This window comes from Sapajus apella, unplaced genomic scaffold, assembly GCF_009761245.1.
Source record: "Sapajus apella isolate SASKATOON/1434 unplaced genomic scaffold, GSC_monkey_1.0 scaffold32, whole genome shotgun sequence".
Lineage (NCBI taxonomy): Eukaryota > Metazoa > Chordata > Mammalia > Primates > Cebidae > Sapajus > Sapajus apella.
The window spans coordinates 19270731-19287619 of record NW_022436972.1 but is presented as its reverse complement, the minus strand read 5'-3'; positions in this window follow the sequence as shown (position 1 = coordinate 19287619).

Sequence of the window (16889 nt, the reverse complement as noted above, 5' to 3'; positions counted from 1 at the left end):
AACTTTTTATTTTCTTTTCATAAAAGAACATAAAGGAAACGAAAGCTTAGCATAAAACAGTGATGCTATCCATTTGTTAAATGGTTAACATTTTTCACAGATTATGAAATCAGCATTTAAAAAATATCCCAGCCAGTCATGGTGGCTTACGCCTGTAATCCCCACACTTTGGGAGGCCAAGGTGGGCAGATCACGAGGCCAGGAGTTCGAGACCAGCCTGGCCCACAAGAGTGAAACCCACATCTCTACTAAATACAAAAATTAGCTGGGCGTGGTGGCAGGCACCTGTAATCCCAGCTACTCGGGAGGCTGAGGCAGGAGAATCGCTTCAACCTGGGAGGCAGAGGTTACAGTGAGCAAAAATCACACCACTGCACTCCAGCCTGGTGACAGAGCTAGACTCCGTCTCGAAAAAACAAAACAAAAAAAATCCCATTTGAGTTATGCAACAAAGCTGGACACAAACATCCGTGTTTAAATTGCTAACATTATTCTTTTGTACTTTTCCCCTAATTACGAATTTGTTTTTAAACTTCTTAGTTTAATTGACTTCCTCACAGACACATGTACTCAGTCTATTCATAGAAACATTTCCCTTAGCTTTACATACTAATTTATTTCATAACCCAAGATAAAGTTGTTTTACGGTTTTGAAATAAAGCAATTTGCCCTTTTAATTTAGAGATTAAATACTGCTTTAAATATTGAATCAAAAAAAATTTTTTTTTAGAGGGAGGTAATGTTTTAGTTACCTACTGCTTTGTAGCTAGCCACACCAGAACTTAGTGGTTTAAAGTGGTAATTTATTATCATCTTTCATGGGTCCAGGGGCTGACAGGCTTAGCTGATGCATCTAATCTGGGGTTCTTTATCCAGTTGCGATCAGATAGTTGCAGGTTGGGCACTGATAGCTCCTTCAGTTCCCTATCTGATGCCTGGGCTAGAATGGCAGGAACCACTGGAGGCTGCTGGAGCACCTTCTCTCCACATGGCTAGCTTGGATTTCCCCACAGCATGGTAGTCTCAGGGCACTTGGACTTCTTATATTAGGTCTGGCTTCCCCCATTAAGCATTTCAAGAAGCCCAGGCAGAAGCTGCAACACTTCTTATGACACAGTGGGTAGGGACCTCTCGCTACTTTTCCTCCACTCTTATACCACCGCAATTGTCAACACAGAATAAGTCTTCTGTGACCAAATGTGTGGGTTTCGTTCCCCAGGCAGAAGATACCAGCTGTGTGTCCTCTAATTTAGTTCCAACACTATCTACCCAGAGATAGTGTCAGATTCCACAGGTTGAGGGCTCAGTCCCTAAGACTGCCCCCCCAACCACACCAGTTGCAGGTCTAGGCCTCCAGAACTTTTGACCTATCTGCTTCAAGTTGGGATCCCCATGACCTCCTTTTTGGGTTCAATCGATTTGCTGGAGTGGCTTACAGAAGTGTTTCATGAAAACACTTACTAATGTTTACTGGTTTATTATAAAAGACCTTGCAAAGGATACAAATGAAGAGACACATAGGGTGAGGTATGGGGGAAGGGGTTAGGAGCTTCCATGCTCTCCCTGGGTGAGCCACCCTCTAGGAACCTCCACATGTTCAGCTGTCTGCAAGCTTACCAAACCCTATTCTCTTGGGCTTTTATGGATGCCTCATGACTTCCACATTTCTTTCCCCAGAGATAGCATGGGACTTTTTCATGGGAGCATCTTAAGACCAACAGTCAGACAAATGGGGAAATATTAGAATGAAAGGAGGGCAGGTGGCTTGCCTCTGCATCCTACCACACCCGATATTCTAACGTAAGACTGTAACAAGGGCTACAGGAGTTAGGCAGGAACTGTGGACAATAACCAGGAAATATCATAACACCACACATAGCCTTGGAAATCCCAGAATGTCATTTCTGCCATATTCTATTGCCCAAGCAAATCACTAAGGCCAGCCCAGAGACTATGGGAAGGAAGGAATGACATCTATGTGCTGAGAAGGTTGGAGTAGATGACAGTCATCCTTGACACAAACTACCACAGATAGCTGAGATTTTTTTTTGTTGTTAAAGACTTAATTTTTAATGAGCAGTTTAATGTTCCTAGCAAAATTGAGAAGAAGGTATAGAGGGTAATATTACATGTATTATTCTAGAAGTACCCCATCTTTTTTTTTAAACAGCTGCATAGTATGTCATTCTATGAATGTACCATATTTTATTTAACCAATTCCATATTATACTGGCTCCTAAAGCTGCATAAAATCTACTCCAAAACTTAGTCCTGTGAAATACCATCTTGTTGCACTCACTCCGTGGGTTAGGAATTTGGTCAGGGCATAATGGGGATGACTTGTCTCTGATCCATGATGTCTGGGGCCTCTGCTGGGGATATCCAACAGCTGAGGTGACTCAATAACTGTGGAGTGGAATCATTGGTGGTATTTTCACTCACATGCCTGTTGGTTGGTGCTGGCTGTTGGCCAGAGGACCCACCTGCTCATGTGGCCTGAGCTTCCTAACAACCTGGCAGTTTCATGACAGCCAGACTTTTTACATGGTGACCTAGGACTCTAAAGGCAAGTGTCTCAAGAGAAACAGGCAGAAACTGTATGGCTTCTTCTGATCTAGTGTTGGAAGTCCACACAGTGTGGCCTATTGGTCACAGTAGTCACAAACTACTTAGAATTCAGGAGAGGGGACTGGATGAGAGAAGGTCAAAACTGTGCACTTCGTAGTCCTAGCTACTCCAAAGGCTGACAGGGGAGGATGGAGTCTATCTTGGGCAACATAGCGAGACTCTGTCTTTTGAAATAAGAAAACCAGCCTTTGTCAAAGAACGAGACAACTAGAATTAAAGGTTGTCTGTGACTTTAGCAGTGAGTCATTTAAAAGAATTAGAGGTACATTTAGTCACTTATTCTCCCATTCAATGAATATTTATTGGGTTCCTTTAATGTGTCAGTGATTGTGCTTGAAATAACATAATGAACTAGACAGGCAAAGTTCTTGAGTTCATTAAACTTACATTCCAGCTGAGGGAGACAGAAAAGAAAACAAAAATAAATAGATACTTAAGAAATTTGAGTCACTTGTAAGCACTAGAGTGCTTATAAAGAATTAAAGTCGGGAATGTAATTTCAGTCCTCTACTTTAGAAACACTGGTCAGAGAAGGACTTCTGAGACAAAATTTGAGCTGAGATCAGAATGAGAAAAATGATCTAGGTCTGTGGCAACCAGGGGAAGACTACTCCATGTAGAGGGTGCAGCTGCTGCACAGACCCCGAAGTGAAACCAGGGTACTTGAGGAAAAGCAGAAATGAATAGGGCAGATTCCAAACACTTTTAACTCTGCCGGAGACCCTGTACCTTTTGGTACCTAAAGATCAAAATGAAACACAGCCTGTGCAGGCATTTCTAACAATAGTTCTGAATGAGAAGAGCGCACTGATAATAGCAAACACATGTAGGGCTTCCTGTGGGCAAGCGCTGTTCTAATTGATTTTACACAGTTTGTAGAATATTTGTAGAGGGGCACATAATTAAATCTGTGGCAATGTAAGTGCATATGTAACTGCTTTACATGCCTTAACTTGTGAAGTTATGAGACAGGTACTTTCATTTTTATGGTTTTGCAGATGAGGAAACTGGACCTCAGAGACGTTGCCTGATGTGGGCCAGGGAGCTAGTAAATGGCAGAGCTGAGGTTCGCTTTCATTAGTTGAAATCCAGAGTTTGAGTGCGTAACTGCCTTTCCATTCTGCTAATAATAGTAATCTTCATCAATAATAGTCATGATGAAGATACTGATACTATACTTAATTTTGTTATCAAAGCAGTCTGGACTGAACAAATTAATAATTTCCCCTAGTCACAACTAATAAAAACAAAAGGAATTAATTTAAAAAATGTAAAAAATTAGGTGCAAAAATATGGCTTTATTTTCTGTCACTGGGCAAAGTAAATTTGTTATATCTCTGGATCTCTAGTTATACTATTTATTTATTTATTTATTCTTTCACCAGCAAATAATCATTGATTGCTTACCATATGCTACGTGCTTTTCTAGATACTGGAAATATGGAAATAGACAAATCAAAGTCTGTTTTCATAGGGTTTACTTTTCCTTTTTTCTTTTCTTTTGAGACAGGGTCTCACTGTTGCCTAGGCTGGAGTACAGTGGCTCAACCACAGCTCACTGAAACCTTGACTTCCTGGGCTCAAGTGATCTTCTCATCTCAGCCTTCCACGTAGCTGGGACTACAGGCACTTGCTACCATGCCCAACTAATTTTTTCATTTTTTTTGTAGAGATGGGGTCTTGCTATGTTGCTAGGGCTGGTCTTGCACTCTTAGATTCAAGTGATCCACCTGCCTCAGCCTCCCAAAGTGCTAGGATTACAGGTATGAACCACAGCCCAAGCTTACTTTTTCTAAAAGTATGGGAAAATACTATTATTTCCCTGTAAAACAAACCTTTTTCATATATTAACTCAGTTAACAGAATCTATCCTTGCATAAAGTTAATTTCATCTGTACAGATTATAAACTGATTCACAGGAGATACATGACTTGAGTCAAGGCATTGGTACAGCTAGAAATTAAAGCTTAAGGTGAGATTGCTAGAACCCAAGTGACCTGGCTTCAGCTCAAATACTAGATAAATCTAATTCCTTGGAGCAGACCAAAGCTTGCAAAGCAGCAGTTTGTAAATGTCCACTGCTTTTAGCCCACACTAGTTCAGCTGTACTTGAGAAGACAGCCAAAATGTCTCAATAATTATTAAATTCTGACCTTTTCCAGTCTACCTCCTACTGAAGTAATCCATGTAACCTGGAAGTCAGCAATGTTGCAGAAACCCTCTAGAAACATTATGATGTGAATAAGAGACAGGATTGATGAGCTAGATCTAAAAGTGCTTTTATTGAAATCAATAAGGGGAAGAAAGAACAGAGTTTAAATGAGTTAGCAGAGAGAGTAACATGAGAAAAAGTGGAGAGATGTTTATAAACCAGGCCTGATTTGGAATGGAAGAAATGGGAAATGGTGCCAAGACATATTTAAGTTTGTTGGAAATGGGAAGGGAATAATGGTAACATTATCATTATATTTGATCCGACTGGTATAGAAAGGACAATTGTGCAAAACTGCCAATTTTCTGGAGTTTCGTAGGCTAATGTGTTTCAGAAATACACTTAGATGAAGGTAGAGTTCACAAAACTGTATCTTAATTTGATTTTTATCATGTTACCAAACTTGTCTAATAAATGGACTTTCTTTATAAATCTGGTCCCACATTTCTCAGTGACATTGAGAAACTCCAATTCCATGGGATATTATTTAGATTTATGTTTCTGTGATTAAATGTGGGAGTGGTAGGTTGAACAAAAGATGTCACTGAGACTTCAAGTTGCTAGTTTACAGTATGCATTTCCCATTGGGGGTTAGTTTCTTTTTTCATTTTTGAACATTCTGAAAGATTCATGTAATCTGGAATGTACTTTGAAAAATATCAGTCTATACACTGTTGCTTATGTCTCCATTAGATGGCCCATAATAATCTTTTTCTGTTAATGAAGTCTTTAATGGTTCACATTTCCTTAACAACTTGTCTCTCTTTTAAGTCTCAATATCATAGTATCATCTATTTCTGAAGAAATTCAGAGCTCAGAGCATTTTATATTTAATTGCTTTTTATTCCAGAGAAATTTTTTTGTTTTTCTGTTTGAAACAGTGTCTTACTCCAGTTGCCCAGGCTGGAGTGCAATGTCATGATCATAGCTCATTGTAGCCTCAATTTTCCATGCTCAGGTGATTCTCCCACCTTAGCCTCCTGAGTAGCTGGGTCTACAGGTGTGCACCACCAAGCCTGGCTATTTTTTTTTTGTTTGTTTTTTATTTTGTATAGAGACAGATGGGTTTTTGCAATGTTACTCAAGCTGGTCTTCAACTGCTGGGCTCTTTATCATTATGGATTGTCTTTGTTTCTTAATTAGAATGCTTAGTCCATTTACATTTAATGTAACTACTGATATAATTGGATTGGGTCTACTTTTTTGCTATTTCTTTCCCATTTGTCCCACCTTTTAAAATTTCTTTCCCTTTCTGGCTTTCATTTGGATTAATTGAATTTTTTTCATCATTTCACTTGAATTCCTCTATTAGCCTTTTAGTTTTACCTCTTTCTATTTTTAAGTGGTTTCTATAGGGATTACAATGTGCATTCTTAATTTATCACAGTCTACTTTGATTTAATATTATGCCACTTTAATGTAAGAACTTTGTAACAGTGTAGCTCTATTTCCCCACTCCACATTTTTTAGTTCTTATCATGACTCTTAGATCTACATACATTATAAAACTATAGAAGTGTGCTGTAAAAATAATAGTCTAACTTTTACTTTAAATAGGCAAACATTTTATAATAATAAAATAGATGAAGTGGCAAATAACACATCCTTTTAATATTTGCCACTTTCAGTATTCTTAATTTCTTCCAGCACATATGAATTTCCTCCTAGTATCATTTCTTTCAGACTGAAGATCTTTTAGCTTTCTTAGAGTTCAAATCTGCCTATAACAAATTCTCCCAATTTTTGTTTACTGAAGAAAATGCCTTCATTTTGTCTTTACTTTTCAAGAATATTTTCATCACTGGATATAGAATTTTAGGTTGCCTTTTTTTTCTCTTTAAAAATGTTTTTTCTATTGTCTTCTGGCCACCATTATTTTAGGTGACAGTTTAGGTATTTATTTGTAATGTTGTCTCCTGTATGCTGTGCAACTGCTCTTGCTCCTCTGGCAGCTTTTCAAGATTTTCTATTTCTTTTTGGTCTTCAGCCATTTAACTATGATGTGCCTAGGGATGATTTTATTTTCATTAATCCTCCTTGAGCTTCAGTGAATTTTTTTAATATGTAAATTTATATTTTTCAGCAAATCTGGGTGTATTTTGACCATAATATGTTTCAAAAGTTTTTTCTGTCCAATTTTCTCTCTCCTCTTCTAGTGGAACTCTTAATTATTCCTCCAAATAAATTCCAGTGTTAGATGTTTTAACATTATCACACAAGTCACCCTGGCTCCATTAAATTTAAAAAGTTAGTTTCACTTTCTGTTCTTCAAGTTGAATAAGTTTCACTGATCTATCCTCAAGTTTACTAATTATTTTTCCTATTGTCTCCAATATGCTGTTTAGCCCACCTAATGGATACTTTATTGCAGAATATTATATTTTTTAGTTCTAAAACTCTATTTTAATTTTTAATAGTTTCCATTTCTCTCTTAAGATTTTCCACATTTGCTCGTTCATTATGACCATGTTTTTCTTGAAGTTCTCAAACATTTTTAACAGCTGTTTTAAAGTACCGTCTGCTAATTTTGACATTTTGCTCATCTTGGGGTGGTTTCCACTGACTGATTTTTCTCTTAATTATGAGTCATACTTTCCTTTTCTCTTCACATGGTTAGTAACTTTTGGTAATATGCTGCATAACACTAATGATGAGGTATGGTGTTTGGATTATGCTGTATTGTCTACAGGGTAGTGAGTTTTTATTAGTAGGCACTTTATTTACTGGCAATCCTTTTTATTCAGTCCTGTCAGACTTTTTTGATGGTAGGCAGGTCACTTTTGATTTCAAATTTATTCTTAGGGCATACCCCTTAGCCTGGTATATGCACTTTATTTCTATGACATGGTGTGTCTTGAGTGACAATTTAGTATGTGAAATGCTCAGTGACATCTCTCTACTCTGTTGGGGATGAACTCTGATATCTTCCAGTGTTGCATAACTTCCAGTATTACTGAGCCCTAAAGCACATGATCTTTGTTGGGTCTCATGAAATCTTGTCTTGTGCATGTTTGTGTCAGACCTAGCCAAGGGCCCATGTGAATCCTCATGCAGAATTCTGAAACCAACTTTGTATTCTCAAGTACTTTCACAAATTCTAGCTGCTTCAGCCACCCAGAACCCTAATCTTTGTCTTCTCAGGTCAATAACATCACTGCTGTGCTTAGGCCCCACCTTTATGATCTGTGACAGGAAAGTCCTGCCAGGAAAAAAACCTGGGGTAATTATGGGACTTATCTTGTGGTTTTCCTTTTCTCAAGGATCACAGTGCTACACTGCTTGCTTTTCAGTGCATGAAAACATATTTCTGCATTTTGCTAGGGGTAGTTTTCTTCAGTAGAAGGGCAGGTGCAATGCTAGCTGCTCTGTCATAATTGGTGGTGGTAATCAGAGTATATTCACTTTTTTAAAAAAATCATGTTTGCTGAGATATAATTTATAAACAGAAAAACTGGCTTCTAAACTGTATAGTTCAAAAAGTGTCTATAGTTATGTAGCCAGCACCACAAACAAGGCACAAGTATAGAAGATTTTAATTTTCTCCCAAAGGCTTCTTTGTATTCTTTCTCCCAATTCCTGCCCCTGGCAAACACTGATGTAATTTCTGTTTCTTTAGTTTTCATCCTTGAGTGTTAGTCCAGTCAGAATGTATAAAAATTTATTTATTGACTTACCAGTTTATGAATCTTAGATTATTTCTAGATACTGGCTATTGTGAATACATCTTCTATAAATATCTACATGAGGTCTTTGTGTGAACCTAGGTTTTCATTTTTTTTTGGGTGAAGTTGTAAGAGTGAGATTTCTAGGTTGAATGATAGGTATGTTTAACTTTATAAGAAACTTGGCAAATTATTTTCCAAAGTGGCCATAACATTTTATATCTGCATTAACAATGTATGAGAGTTCTAGTTGCTGCACATGCCCACTAACATTTTACCATAAATCATGATAATCAAACTGGATTCAATATATGGTGGAATCATAGCTTTGCTTCAAACTAATAGGAACTCTTTTGTTCTTCACTTCTTTGAAATTACTTGTTATCATTTGGTTTACTATTATTGCCACATGCAGAGAAGGGCCACCTTGTTTTTTTGCTGGCAAAAAAATACGGTGAAGCTCACTTCCCTATGTGTAAGTTAAGGCTAAAATTAATAAGTCAACTAATAATCTGAATAGTTCCCTGACTTAAGTAATAATTTTAAACTATTAAATAAAACAACCTTAATTAAATATTTAATACCAAATAACATCAAAGATTTAAAATTTAAAAATAAAACCATCAAAGTACAAGAAGAAATAATAGACAAATTTATTTGTTACCTTAAGGTAGAAAAGGTCCTTCTAATCACAATTCAAACTTTAGTATCCATACTTGAGTAGCCATAACAGCCCGCATCACATATACATTAAATTTGACTACATTAGTGACAACAGCAACAATAGAAACATTTCTGCATAAGAGAAAAACACAATAAGTAAAAAAAAAAAAAGGAGACAGCTAAGAAAAAGATAATCAACTCATACCATAAATTAAAATTTAATTTCCTTTAGAAAGAAAGAGCTCCTAGATATCAAGCAGATAAAGATCTAGCAACAACCACATAGAAAAATAGTAAAACAACATGGCTCTTCACAGGAAAATGAATGTAAGTGATCCTTCAAGGTATGAAAATATGCTCAACTTCACTTATAGTAAGAAATATAAATTAAAATCGCATTGAGTTATCATTTTCTACCTATTAGACAAAATTTGGAAAGTTGACAACACACTGTTGGCAAGGGCATGGAGAAGCAAATTTTTTTCACACACTGTTGGTGTGAGCACAAGGTGGAAAAATCACTGTGGAAATCAGATTATGATATGTGACAAAATAGAAAATGCATTAATATTTTGATCCAGTACTAATGGAATTTTTCTTACAGATATGACTTCAGATGTATAAAATATTATACCTCCAAGGTTATTCATTGCAACATTGTTTATAACACCAAAACAAGAAAAGCAACCTGAATATCTGCCAATAAAGGCCCATTGGAATATACTAAGATACATTACAAAATGGGATTCTATACAGCCTTACATAAGAATGAGGTAGTTCTGTATATAGAAATATGGATCAATCTCTAGTTTAAATAATGTAAGGTATAGATCAAGTATAGATGTAGGCAGTATGTTACTTTTTATATATAAAATGGAAATATAAATAGGTATTTGTGTTAATGACTACTGGAAGGATACACAAATTCTAATGAAAGGGACTACCTATAAACATGCAATAGGCATGGACATGAGGGAACAGGAAGCAGTAAGATTCCCTATTTTATTGGTTTGATTGTTGAAACTTACAATGTTTATTTAAAACTTCTGCTCAAGAAGATCAAACACCACGTGTTCTCACTCATAGGCAGGTGTTGAGCAATGAGAACACATGGACACAGGGAGGGGAGCGCTACACACTTGGGTCTGTTGGGGGGAAATAGGGGAAGGACAGCGTGGGGTGGGGATTTGGGGAGAGATGGTATGGGGAGAAATGCCAGATACAGGTAATGGGGAGGAAGGCAGCAAATCACACTGCCACGTGTGTACCTATGCAACAATCTTGCATGTTCTTCACATGTACCCCAAAATCTAAAATGCAATAAAGTAAATTAAAAAAAAAAAAAAACTTCTGCTCATTCATAGATGAATTAAGGACTATGGCTAAACCAAAATGTGGCCCTGTGCTGTTAAGAATATGTGCCACAGAGCTGTCCTTTGATTTTCTATTTTAGATGAAAATTAACATTTTATCACACTCATTATCTTTTGTCTTTAATTTAGAATAACGATTCTTGTAGCCCAGCTTTTTATAATCTCAGAAGAAAATAAGTGATCCATTTGGGAAATGGATGCTACCGACTATTAAAGAAGGACATGAATTTACTTTTAGCTAGTATCTTTTGTCAACTTCTACATCTTTTATTTCCTTGACTCTTGACACTTTTGTGAATGAATTGTTCTTCCAAACGTTAGGCTAGCCAAAGGGTATATAAGTATTGAGAAATATGTCTTTTCTGATAAATAATTGACAAATGAGCTGTTGAGGAAAACGCTGGCTTGTGTTAGGAGACCATTGACTCCTCTCAGCCCTGCATCTGGCATTGTGATCCCATGTTATAACGGAGCCTTGTATAAGAGAAACATGCAAAATAAGCATAAGCATGGAAGGAAAGACCTGGGTCACCAGCTAGAAACATAAAATGAGGGAAAAAAGATGTCCACAGCCAATAAAATACCTAAGAATAAGCCTCATCATAAACTTGAGAAATCTGTAAAAGGAAAACGTGTAAAACTCAAAACATTACTGAAGCTATTCTCCTGGGAAGAAAAATAGGTAATTAAAAAATGTAAATTCCTTCTAAATTGATTTACAAGTTTTGCCTAAGACTCATCAAAATCCCAAGGGTATTTTTGTGGAAATTGGCAGAATGAGTCAAGATTCATTTAGAAGCATAAGAATAGAAAATTTACCACCATAAACAAAAGCCAAAAAACAAAAATGAAAAAATCAAAATAATTGATAGCTAGGTACTAGGACAAATAGAGATAAGGGAAACATAGTAATACACAATTGAGAGTCCACATGATGCCTATAGGGTGTTGAGTGTTCAGTTCTTTCAGTTGTTTTTGAAATTTGCGATTTCTCAAAATGAAATAGGAAAAAAAAACCTGCCACAGCTCCCTATTCTTATTACATCAAGTTGAAATGCCTCTGCCTGGTTTTTATAGCAGGATTATAGTTGCGCTACACCTGTCCAGCCTTATTTTCTGCTGCTCCCTATCAGGCCCTCTGCTGTAACCAAGCAATTTCCCTCATTATCCCTCCCTCCTGCTATGCTCATTTTCTCTTCACACTTTTGCCCTTATTGGTTCTCCTGCCTAAGATGCCCTCAGATTCCCTCTTCACCCATCCCACTCTTGCTGGTCCACACCGACTTCCTGTTATAATTTCATGGAAACCTGATACATACTGCCTCACACTGTTCACACTGGTCTACTAGTCAAATCTCACATCATTGTGAACCTGTTCTGATGCTTCTTTGTGATACTCAGCATGTAGCATAATATTGAGCAGTAGATGATTAGATGATCAATAATTTCTAGTTGGCTGATTAATTCTTAATAACCCTTGTTATTCGTTTGTCATCGAAAGTACCACCAGGTTGTCTATAAAGTAGAAAGGAGAGTTTTATTGGTGATGTCAGTTTGCAAACTGGGAAGAAACAGTCCCTGGCTTGAGCAGATGCTCTGTCTCAGAAGTGGGAAGGAAGAGGTTGCTTTTACTTCCCACGAGTCTGAGTTACACAATAGGACCATACAAACTCAGCAGGTTTGGGGAAAATCTATACGTATTTATAAGGGGAGTCAAGTGCATGCACAGTGGGTGGGAGGGGCTACAGCCACCCAACCTGCCACTGTGGATCCGAGCCTCCCTGTGCTCTTGGAGGAGCAGGGAACAGGCAGAATCTGCCCTCTTGGTGTAGCTGCAGCCACACCCCGCTGCAGACCTGGGCCTCCAGCTCCAGGAAGCAGGCAGGAGCAGGGGACAAGTGGGAGCCGTGCCCCTTCCAAGTTGGCAGGGAAGGAGCGCCTGGGTGCAGCTCTGACTGCCATCCCAGGCACAGGACCTGAGCATCTCTGCAGCCTGCACCCTTAGAGGCCCCAGGAAGTACCCACCCACCTTGGTCCCTGCAAGCTTGGGAGTGTCTGCTCCCACTGCCTGGCCTCTCTCCACTCCCGGTGCCTGCTCTGATCTCAGGGCAGGGGTTGGGGGCAAGCCCTGGGGCCATGAATGGCAGTGTGAGGCAGACAGAGTACTGGGTGGAAGGGGGCAGATCTCCAGTAAGGTCCTACCTGCAGGCCAGGGAGGGCCAGAAGGCTGGGGAGTTGCGTCTTGTGGTGCCTCTTCTGGGCTGTCCAAGGCTGCCCATGCACCAATCAGCGCGCATTTCCTCCCCTATGAGGTCCATAAAAGCCCTGAGCCCAGCCAGAGCAGGGCAGAGGATGGCCAGAGAACTAAGAGAGTAGAGGATGGAGATATGATGAAGACGATCAGCAGTTGCAGAGAGTAATATCCTTTCCACTGAGAGCTGCAGATAATGGGAGGATCAGAGAGGAGCTTCAGGGACCTGCAGAGACATCAGAATGACTTGCCTGCAGAGAGGAGCCATCCTTTCCAGGGCCTCCTCTCTCCAGGGCCTCCTCTCTCCAGGGCCTCCTCTCTGCTAAGAGCTGAACATTTGACTGGATGACCTGCCTAGAGAGAGGAGCTACCCACTCCTCTGAGCTGTTCTAACACTAAATAAAACTCTCTTCAGCCTTCCCTTGTCTCCATACCTCATTCTTCCAGGATGCAGGACAAGGACTCAGGCAAAGCTACTGTGGTCACAGATCCAGCCAGAAAAATCGACACCCCAGTGATCCCATAACATCACAACTTACTGGCTTAAAACAACACAAATGTATTATTTTACAGTTCCAGAAGTTAGACATCTGAAATGATTTTAGGCTAAAATCAGGGTGCTGGAGGAGCTGCATTCATTCTGGAGGCCCTGAAGTGGACGCTTAGGTTTCACTTTCTAGAAATGTCAGGAAGCCAAGTATGGCTGGTCACAGCTGGGGGAGTTACGGGATAGGAGCTCAGAGAGACAAGGGCTGGGCAGGTTATGTAGGAATTTCTTGGGCATTTACTCTGCCTGAGATGGGGAGCCATTGGAGGCTTTAGAGCAGAAGATTGATTTTGTAAGGGTCCCTTGGCTGTTGTGAACAGATTTTCTGGGTGGGGTAAGAACAGAAGCCAGGGGACCAGGAAGGGAGCTACTCAGTCATTTATGTGAGAGATGATGTCGGTTTTAGTGTCGTGTGATAGATAGATACATTTTGAAGATTCAGCCAACAGGACTTCCTGATGAAGAAGATATCAACTGTATCGAGACAGATGCACAGGCAGAAAGAGGAGAGAGAGATGAGATGAGAGAGCGAGAGAGAGAGAGAGGAGAGAATCTAAAAGACAAAAACAATTGAATTCTTCCTTTGGACTCTTGGAGTGTAGGAAGGAGTATGGAGGATGGAGTGACTTCCATCAAACTGTTGATGTGAAGTAGCTGAGACTAGATAGCTGTAAAAAGGGACCCTCCCATTTGTCTGTGAGCTGTTGTATGTTTGAATCTTCTACAATGACAATATGTTTTTTATGTTATTTGTATATCTTCTAAAAAAGTTACAGAAGACTGACAACTTTTGCGAAGGACACATTTTGCTTCATTTGGGCAATGTGCTTTGTCAGAGACGTGGATTAATTCAGACAAATATTTAGTATCTACAATTGGCAAAGTCACTACCATGTGCCATGGAACCATCTGACAAATATAGGATTATAAAGAAAAATGCAATCAAGAATGAAACAATTAAATTTATTATTGACTCAGGAGATTGAGATGTAAATGTAATGGAAGTTAATAGATTACAATTATAGATCATTGTGCAGTTTTTAGAAGGAAGAAAAGTTTACTGATTGAAATGAAAATAGTGATCAAACCATGTAAAGTGCTTGAAGAGAGAGAGGTATGGGTTGCTATTTTTCTCTCCAGCAGTCCAATAATGCTGCATTATTTGGTGAACTCAGTATAGACATTTTTCACATTGACGTGGGAGTAGAACTAATTAGGCTGAATGTGGTTCTATAGATTCTTTTTCTTAGGCTATCAAGCCTTTCCTCGAACTAGAGTCTTTTCTAGTATTGAATACATTTTTTGAAACTTCACATATGTAAAAATAAACTGAATGGGTTTTTGAAATCTAGATTTTGCTAAGTCTATGAGCACATGCATACAAAAATGCCTTAGGGTTGTTTAGAGGACTAAATGCAATAATTTTAGGAAAGAGCTTTGTAAGCTTTAAAGTGCTACACCAACAGAAAGCATTATTGTTTTTATCCTTGCTCTTCTACTTTTGAAGAGGTTTGAAAGGTTCTAGACAAGTGGATTTCTAGATATGTGTAAAGTACCCATTTGAATACTATTTTTTTTAAATTAATAATTTGAATGGATATATTCCTACTGTGTAGTCTTAAACTTCCATCGAATGTTCTTTAATCTTTTGGCTCCTTTATTCTTTCATATTATAGGTGATGAAAGTCCATATCTTCACTCTATTTTTCATAGATCCACAACCCGTATCCAAGACTCTTGGGGCTAGATGTGTTTGTGAACTGAGATCATTCTGATTGTAGGAAGGTAATCTGAACCCTGAACAATGCGTTCCTCGTGACATCACCTACAGGATCTTGAACATCTCTCAGGAATCATATACTTTCATATTTCTGAAGAGAAGCAAATAGTTACATCAAGTGGGATAATTAAAATGATGCATATTCTCCTATCAGCTCAGGGCAGGTTTGGTCAAAATTACTTTAGATCAGGTCAGGTTTTGCTACCAAATCAGTTAGTAAAATTTTTTTTTTTTTTTAGTTTTCAGAGCTTTTTGGTTTTAGAGCTGAGGATAAAGGATTTTGGAATTGAGGTTGAAAGATTGTGGGCCTGTTGTGTAATAGTCTCCAGAGGGCATCACGCAACAGTTCTCCCATCTCCAATTCATTCTTTATATTACCAAACAATTTCAACACTGTGTATTCTGTACTCCTGCTCCCGGGGCTTTAGAAAAGACCCTGGCCTATACATTTGCAACTGTTGACACCTTCACCATGAGTTCCTTTACACAGTATGCTTCCCATGGCTCCAGTAATCAAAGGTACAAATCTGATTACATGGTTGTTTTTTTCTTTTTTTCTTTTTTTTTTTACTATTTTGGTCAATGGCTTATATTGACCACAGGAGAGATTCCTAACATGAAACTGTGCAATTCAGGGTTGTCTTTGTTCTAGCCCTTACCTGTACAGTTCTACTTTATCTTCTGCTGTTTCCTTCTCTGTCTCCTTTACTCTCAATGTAAGACTTAAGGTTCACTGAATGTCCTCACTTTTTCAAACTCTGGACTTACCTGTTACTTAATGCTTTTTTCCTCATGTCAGCTTAATGAATTAGTACTCATTGTTCATGATATAACTCCAGGATATCTTCATCTACAAAAGATTTTCGGACCTGTTGAAGTAGAATTTATCATTCTCTTTTGTTCTTTTTTAGGTTACCTATGGGGCAGATACATATACACACATATCTGTGTGTATATATACATACAAACACACACACACACACACACACACACACACACACACACATAAATGTATTCCAGTGTAGTATAGCATTGATCACACTTTTGCAGATTTGCACTTTTGCAGATTTTATTTACCTGTTTGTATTTCCAACCAGGCTGTGGGCTTCCTGAGGGCAGGGATCGTGCCTTTGCCATTGTTATCTCTGTAATTCCCAGCATTCTGCTCAGTATCTGGGTGTATTTTAAATTTACATTAGTTGAAGGAATGAATAACTGGGGTGCAATTCTACCTTTACGTCCATGCTTCCCAAAAAGTGGTCTAAGGACTAACTCCAGAAATACCAGCGTCTTATAAAAAAAACTTCAAATTCCTGGTGCCAATTCTAGATGGTTCCAAATAGAATCTCTGGAAAGGGGGTTCTGGAATCTGCATTTTAAACCAATTTCTCCAGGGATTCTGAAGATTGAGAATTATAGCTTTGGGGGCCTTTGAAGAATGTGAGATTTGTTGCTCAAAATGAAGCTGTTAGGCATAAAGTGCTTTTCTTCCACTACCCTACCCTACTTTGTAGTTTTACGGCCCACATCTGGACTATGAAGGTAGCTTGCCTCCGCTGTTCTTTATTTCCTGTTTCCTCTCCATTTTCCAATCTTCTTTTCTTTCTTTCTTTTTTTTTTTTTAATTTATTTTTATTTATTTATTTATTTATTTTTTGAGACGGAGTTTCGCTCTTGTTACCCAGGCTGGAGTGCAATGGCGCGATCTCAGCTCACTGCAACCTCCGCCTCCTGGGTCCAGGCAATTCTCCTGCCTCAGCCTCCTGAGTAGCT